Genomic DNA, 7,595 nt, shown 5'->3' on the forward strand with positions numbered 1-7,595 from the left:
CCTGCCACTCCCCACGTCTCATTCAAACTGTTGTCCCAGCCTCTCTCCGCGTCCTTTTCAATCTGAAGTCCCTGCCGCTCTCCGCGTCGTTTACAAACTGAAGTCCCTTCCGCTCTCCGCGTCCTTTTCAAACTGAAGTCACTGCCACTCTCTGCGTCCTTTTCCAACTGAAGTCGCTGCCGCTCTCCGCTTCCTTTTCAAACTGAAATCCCTTCCGCTCTCTGCGTCCTTTTCAAACTTTAATCCCTGCCGCTCTCCACGTCCTTTTCAAAATGAAGTCCCTGTCACTCTCCGTGTCCTTTTCAAACTGATGTCCCTGCCACTCTCCGTGTCCTTTTGAATCTGAAGTCCCTGCCACTCTCCGTGTCCTTTTCAAACTGAAGTCTATTCCGCTCTCCGCGTCCTTTTCAAACTGAAGTCCCTGCCGCTCTCCGCATCCTTTTCAAATTAAAATCCCTGCCGCTTTCCACGTCCTTTTCAATTTGAAATCCCTGCCGCTCTCCGCGTCCTTTTCATACTGATGTTCCTTCCGCTCTCCTCGCCCTTTTCAACCTGAAATCCCTGCCGCTCTATGCGTCCTTTTCAAATTAAAATCCCTGCCGTTTTCGACGTCCTTTTCAAACTGAAATCCCTGCCGCTCTCAGCGTCCTTTTCAAATTAAAATCCCTGCCGCTCTCCGCGTCCTTTTCAAACTGAAGTCCCTGCCACTCTCCACATCCTTTTCAAACTGAAATCCCTGCCGCTCTCCGTGTCCTTTTCAAACTGATTTCCCTGCCACTTTCCACGTTTTTTTCAAACTGAAGTCCCTGCCACTCTCCGCGTCCTTTTCAAACTGAAGTCCCTGCCGCTCTCAGCGTCCTTTTCAAACTGAAGTCCCTGCCGCTCTCCGCGTCCTTTTCAAACTGAAGTCCCTGCCACTCTCCGCATCCTTTTCAAACAGAAGTCCCTGCCTCTCTCGCGTCCTTTGCAAACTGAAATCCCTGCCGCTCTCCGCGTCCTTTTCAAACTGAAATCCCTGCCACTTTCCACGTTTTTTTCAAACTGAAATCCCTGCCACTCACCACATCCTTTTCAATTTGAAATCCCTGCCACTCTCCGCGTCCTTTTCAAACTGAAGTCCCTGCCACTCTCTGCGTCGTTTTCAAACTGAAGTCCCTGCCGCTTTCCGCGTCGTTTTCAACCTGATATCCCTGCCACTTTCCACGTTTTTTTCAAACTGAAATCCCTGCCACTCTCCGCATCCTTTTCAATTTGAAATCCCTGCCACTCTCCGCGTCCTTTTCAAATTGAAGTCCCTGCCACTCTCTGCGTCGTTTTCAAACTGAAGTCCCTGCCACTCTCCGCGTCCGTTGCAAACTGAAATCCCTGCCACTTTCCACGTTTTTTTCAAACTGAAATCCCTCCCGCTCGCCGCATCCTTTTCAAACTGAAATCCCTGCCACTTCCCACGTTTTTTTCAAACTGAAATCCCTGCCACTCTCCGCATCCTTTTCAATTTGAAATCCCTGCCGCTCTCCGCGTCGTTTTCAAACAGAAGTCCCTGCCGCTTTCCGCGACGTTTACAAACTGAAGTCCCTGCCGCTCTCCGTGCCATTTTCAAACTGATGTCCCAGCCTCTCTCCGCGTCCTTTTCAAGCTGAAGTCCCTGCCGCTCTCCGCGTCCTTTACAAACTGAAGTCCCTTCCGCTCTCCGCGTCCTTTTCAAACTGAAGTCCCTGCCACTCTCCGTGTCCTTTTGAATCTGAAGTCCCTGCCACTCTCCGTGTCCTTTTCAAACTGAAATCCCTACCGCTCTCTGTGTCCTTTTCAAACTGAAGTCCAATCCGCTCTCCACGTCCTTATCAATTTGAAATCCCTGCCACTCTCCGCGTCCTTTTCAAATTAAAATCCCTGCTACTTGCCACGTCCTTTTCAAACTGAAGTCCCTGCCGCTCTCTGCGTACTTTTCAAATTAAAATCCCTGCCGCTCTCCGCGTCCTCTTCGAACTGAAATCCCCGCCGCTCTCCGCGTCCTTTCAAACTGAAGTCCCGGCCTCTATCCGTGTCCTTTTCAAACTGAAGTCCCAGCCACTCTCCGCATCCTTTTCAAACTGAAATCGCTGCCGCTGTCCGTGTCCTTTTCAAACTGATTTCCCTGCCACTCTCCGCCTCCTGTTCAATTTGAAATCCCTGCCACTCTCCGCGTCCTTTTCAAATTGAAGTCCCTGCCACTCTCTGCGTCGTTTTCAAACTGAAGTCCCTGCCGCTTTCCGCGTCGTTTTCAACCTGAAATCCCTGCCACTTTCCACGTTTTTTTCAAACTGAAATTCCTGCCACTCTCCGCATCCTTTTCAATTTGAAATCCCTGCCGCTCTCCACGTCCATTTCAAAATGAAGTCCCGGTCACTCTCCGTGTCCTTTTCAAACTGATGTCCCTGCCACTCTCCGTGTCCTTTTGAATCTGAAGTCCCTGCCACTCTCCGTGTCCTTTTCAAACTGAAGTCCATTCCGCTCTCCGCGTCCTTTTCAAACTGAAGTCCCTGCCGCTCTCCGCTTCCTTTTCAAATTAAAATCCCTGCCGCTTTCCACATCCTTTTCAATTTGAAATCCCTGCCGCTCTCCGCGTCCTTTTCATACTGATGTTTCTTCCGCTCTCCTCGCCCTTTTCAACCTGAAATCCCTGCCGCTCTATGCGTCCTTTTCAAATTAAAATCCCTGCCGTTTTCGACGTCCTTTTCAAACTGAAATCCCTGCCGCTCTCAGCGTCCTTTTCAAATTAAAATCCCTGCCGCTCTCCGCGTCCTTTTCAAACTGTAATCCCCGCCACTCTCCGTGTACTATTCAAACTGAAGTCCCTGCCACTCTCCACATTCTTTTCAAACTGAAATCCCTGCCGCTCTCCGTGTCCTTTTCAAACTGATTTCCCTGTCACTTTCCACGTTTTTTTCAAACTGAAGTCCCTGCCACTCTCCGCGTCCTTTTCAAACTGAAGTCCCTGCCGCTCTCCGCGTCCTTTTCAAACTGAAGTCCCTGCCGCTCTCCGCGTCCTTTTCAAACTGAAGTCCCTGCCACTCTCCGCATCCTTTTCAAACAGAAGTCCCTGCCTCTCTCGCGTCCTTTGCAAACTGAAATCCCTGCCGCTCTCCGCGTCCTTTTCAAACTGAAATCCCTGCCACTTTCCACGTTTTTTTCAAACTGAAATCCCTGCCACTCTCCGCATCCTTTTCAATTTGAAATCCCTGCCACTCTCCGCGTCCTTTTCAAACTGAAGTCCCTGCCACTCTCCGCGTCGTTTTCAAACTGAAGTCCCTGCCGCTTTCCGCGTCGTTTTCAACCTGAAGTCCCTGCCACTCTCCGCGTCCTTTGCAAACTGAAATCCCTGCCACTTTCCACGTTTTTTTCAAACTGAAATCCCTCCCGCTCGCCGCATCCTTTTCAAACTGAAGTCCCTGCCGCTCTCCGCGTCCTTTTCAAACTGAAATCCCTGCCCCTCTCCGCATCCTTTTCAATTTGAAATCCCTGCCGCTCTCCGCGTCCTTTTCAAACTGAAATCCCTGCCACTCTCCGCGTCGTTTTCAAACAGAAGTCCCTGCCGCTTTCCGCGACGTTTACAAACTGAAGTCCCTGCCACTCTCCACGTCTCATTCAAACTGATGTCCCTGCCGCTCTCCGTGCCATTTTCAAACTGATGTCCCAGCCTCTCTCCGCGTCCTTTTCAAGCTGAAGTCCCTGCCGCTCTCCGCGTCCTTTTCAAACTGAAATCCCTGCCACTTTCCACGTCTTTTTCCAAACTGAAATCGCTGCGGCTCTCTGCATCCTTTTCAAACTGAAGTCCCAGCCGCTCTCCGCATCCTTATTAATTTGAAATCCCTGCCACTCTCCGCATTCTTTTCAAACTCATGTCCCTGCCACTATCCGTGTCCTTTTCAAACTGAAATCCCTGCCACTTTCCACGTTTTTTTGAAACTGAAATCCCTCCCGCTCTCCGCATCCTTTTCAAAGTGAAGTCCCTGCCGCTCTCCTCGTCCTTTTCAAACTGAAATCCCTGCCACTTTCCACGTTTTTTTCAAACTGAAATCCCTGCCACTCTCCGCATCCTTATCAATTTGAAATCCCTGCCGCTCTCCACGACCTTTTCAAACTGAAGTCCCTGCCCCTCTCCACGTCGTTTTCAAACTGAAGTCCCTGCCGCTTTCCGTGTCGTTTTCAAACGGAAGTCCCGGCCACTCTCCACGTCTCATTCAAACTGATGTCTCTGCCGCTCGCCGTGTCATTTTCAAACTGATGTCCCTGGCTCTGTCCGCGTCCTTTTCAATCTGAAGTCCCTGCCGCTCTCCGCGTCCTTTTCAATCTGAAGTCCATGCCGCTCTTCGCGTCCTTTTCAAACTGAAGTCCCTGCCGCTCTCCGCGTCCTTTGCAAACTGAATTCCCTGCCACTCTCCGTGTCCTTTTCAAACAGAAGTCCCTGCCGCTCTCCGCATCCTTTTCAAACAGAAGTCTCTGCCGCTCTCCGCATCATTTTCAAACTGAAATCACTGCCGCTCTCCGCGTCCTTTTGAAACTGAAGTCCCTGCCAATCTCCGTGTCTTTTGCAAACTGAAGTCCCTGCTGCTCTCCCCGTCCTTTTCAAACTGAAGTCCCTGCCGCTCTCCGCATCCTTTTCAAACTGAAATCCCGGCTGCTCTCCGCGACCTTTTCAAATTGACTTCTCTGCCGCTCTCCGTGTACTTTTCAAACTGAAATCCCTGCTGCTCTCCGCGCCCTTTTCAAACTGAAATCCCTGACGCTCTCCGCATGCTTTTCAAACTGAAGTCCCTTCCGCTCTCCGAATCCTTTTCAAACTGAAGTCCATTCCGCTCTCCGCGTTCTTATCAATTTGAAATCCCTGCCACTCTCCGCGTCCTTTTCAAATTAAAATCCCTGCCGCTTTCCACGTCCTTCTCAAACTGAAATCCCTGCCCCTCTCCGCGTCCTTTTCAAACTGAAGTCCCTGCCACTCTCCGCATCCTTTTCAAACTGAAATCCCTGCCGCTCAACGTGTCCTTTTCAAACTGATTTCCCTGCCGCTCTCCGCGTCCTTTTTAAACTGAAATCCCTGCCGCTCTCAGCGTCCTTTTCAAACTGAAATCCCTGCCACTTTCCACGTCTTTTTCAAACTGAAATCACTGCGGCTCTCTGCATCCTTTTCAAACTGAAGTCCCAGCCGCTCTCCGCATCCTTATCAATTTGAAGTCCCTGCCACTCTCCGCATGCTTTTCAAACTCATGTCCCTGCCACTATCCGTGTCCTTTTCAAACTGAAATCCCTGCCGCTCTCCGCGTCCTTTTCAAACTGAAATCCCTGCCACTTTCCACGCTTTTTTGAAACTGAAATCCCTCCCGCTCTCCGCATCCTTTTCAAAGTGAAGTCCCTGCCGCTCTCCTCGTCCTTTTCAAACTGAAATCCCTGCCACTTTCCACGTTTTTTTCAAACTGAAATCCCTGCCACTCTCCGCATCCTTTTCAATTTGAAATCCCTGCCGCTCTCCACGACCTTTTCAAACTGAAGGCCCTGCCACTCTCCGCGTCGTTTTCAAACTGAAGTCCCTGCCGCTTTCCGCGTCGTTTTCAAACTGAAGTCCCTAACACTCTCCACGTCTCATTCAAACTGATGTCTCTGCCGCTCTCCGTGTCATTTTCAAACTGATGTCCCAGTCTCTCTCCGCATCCATTTCAATCTGAAGTCCCTGCCGCTCTCCGCGTCCTTTTCAAACTGATGTCCCAGCTTCTCTCCGCATCCTTTTCAATCTGAAGACCCTGCCACTCTCCGCGTCCTTTTCAAACGGAAGTCCCTGCCGCTCTCCGCGTCCTTTTCAAACTGAAGTCCCTGCCGCTCTCCGCTTCCTTTTCAAACTGAAATCCCTGCCCCTCTCGGCGTCCTTTTCAAAGTGAAATCCCTGCCGCTCTCCACGTCCTTTTCAAACTGAAGTCCCTGTCGCTCTCCGTGTCCTTTTCAAACTGAAGGCCCTGCCACTCTCCGTGTTCTTTTCAATCTGAAGTCCCTGTCACTCTCCGTGTCCTTATCAAACTGAAGTCCCTGCCGCTCTCCGCATCCTTTTCAAACTGAAGTCCCTGCCACTCTCCGCATCATTTTCAAACTGAAATCCCTGCCGCTCTCCGCATCCTTTTCAAACTGAAGTCCCTTCCGCTCTCCGCGTCCTTTTCAATTTGAAATCCCTTCTGCTCACCGCGTCCTTTTCAAACTGAATTCCCCACCCCTCTCCGCATCCTTTTCAAACTGAAATCCCCGCCGCTCTCCGCGTCCTTTGCCAACTGAAGTCCCGGCAACTCTCCATGTCCATTTCAGACAGAAGTCCCTGCCACTCTCCGCATCATTTTCAAACTGAAATCCCTGCCACTCTCCGTGCCCTTTTCAAACTGAAATCCCTGCCGTTCTCCGCGCCCTTTTCAAACTGAAATCCCTGCCACTTTCGACGTTTTTTTCAAAATGAAATCCCTCCCGCTCTCCGCATCCTTTTCAAACTGAAGTCCCTGCCGCTCTCCACGTCTTTTTCAAACTGATGTCCCTGCCGCTCTCCGTGCCATTTTCAAACTGTTGTCCCAGCCTGTCTCCGCGTCCTTTACAAACTGAAGTCCCTTCCGCTCTCCGCGTCCTTTTCAATCTGTAGTCCCTGCCGCTCTCCGCATCCTTTTCAAACTAAAGTCCCTGCCGCTCTCCACATCATTTTCAAACTGATATCAATGCCGCTCTCCGCATCCTTTTCAACCTGAAGTCCATTCCGCTCTCCGCGTCCTTTTCAATTTGAAATCCCTGCCGCTCTCCGCGTCCTTTTCAAACTGAAGTCCCTTCCGCTCTCCTCGTCCTTTTCTAGCTGAAATCCCTGCCGCACTCTGCGTTCTTTTCAAATTAAAATACCTGCCACATTCCACGTCCTTTACAAACTGAAGTACCTGCCGCTCTCTGCGTCCTTTTCAAATTAAAATCCCTGCCGCTCTCCGCATCCTTTTCAAACTGAAATCCCTGCAAATCTCCGCGTCCTTTTCAAACTGAAATCACTGCCGCTCTCTGCGTCCTTTTCAAAGTGAAGTCCCTGCCACTCTCCGCGTCCTTATCAAAGTGAAATCCCTGCCGCTCTCCGCGTCCTTTTCAAATTGAAATCCCTGCCGCTCCCCACGTCCTTTTAAAACTGAATTCACTGCCAATCTCCGTGTCTTTTACAAACTGAAGTCCCTGCTGCTCTCCGCACCCTGTTTAAACTGAAATTCCTACCGCTCTCCTTGTCCTTTTCAAACTGAAATGCCTGCCACTATCCGCATCCTATTCAAACTGAAATCCCTGCCACTCTCCTCGTCCTTTTCAAACTGAAGTCCCTGCCACTCTCCGCATCCTTTTCAAACTGAAATCCCTGCCGCTCTCTGCGTCCGTTTTAAACTGAAATCCCTGCCGCTCTCCGCGTCCTTTTCAAACTGAATTCCTTTCCGCTCTCCGCGTCCTTTTCAAACTGAAGTCCCTGCCGCTCTCCGCGTCCATTTCAAACTGACGTCCTTGCCACTCTCCGCGTCCTTTTCAAGCTGAAATCCCTGCCGCTCTCCGCGTGCTTTACAAAATGATGTCCC

This window comes from Cetorhinus maximus, unplaced genomic scaffold (genome assembly GCF_964194155.1).
Source record: "Cetorhinus maximus unplaced genomic scaffold, sCetMax3.hap1.1 HAP1_SCAFFOLD_184, whole genome shotgun sequence".
Lineage (NCBI taxonomy): Eukaryota > Metazoa > Chordata > Chondrichthyes > Lamniformes > Cetorhinidae > Cetorhinus > Cetorhinus maximus.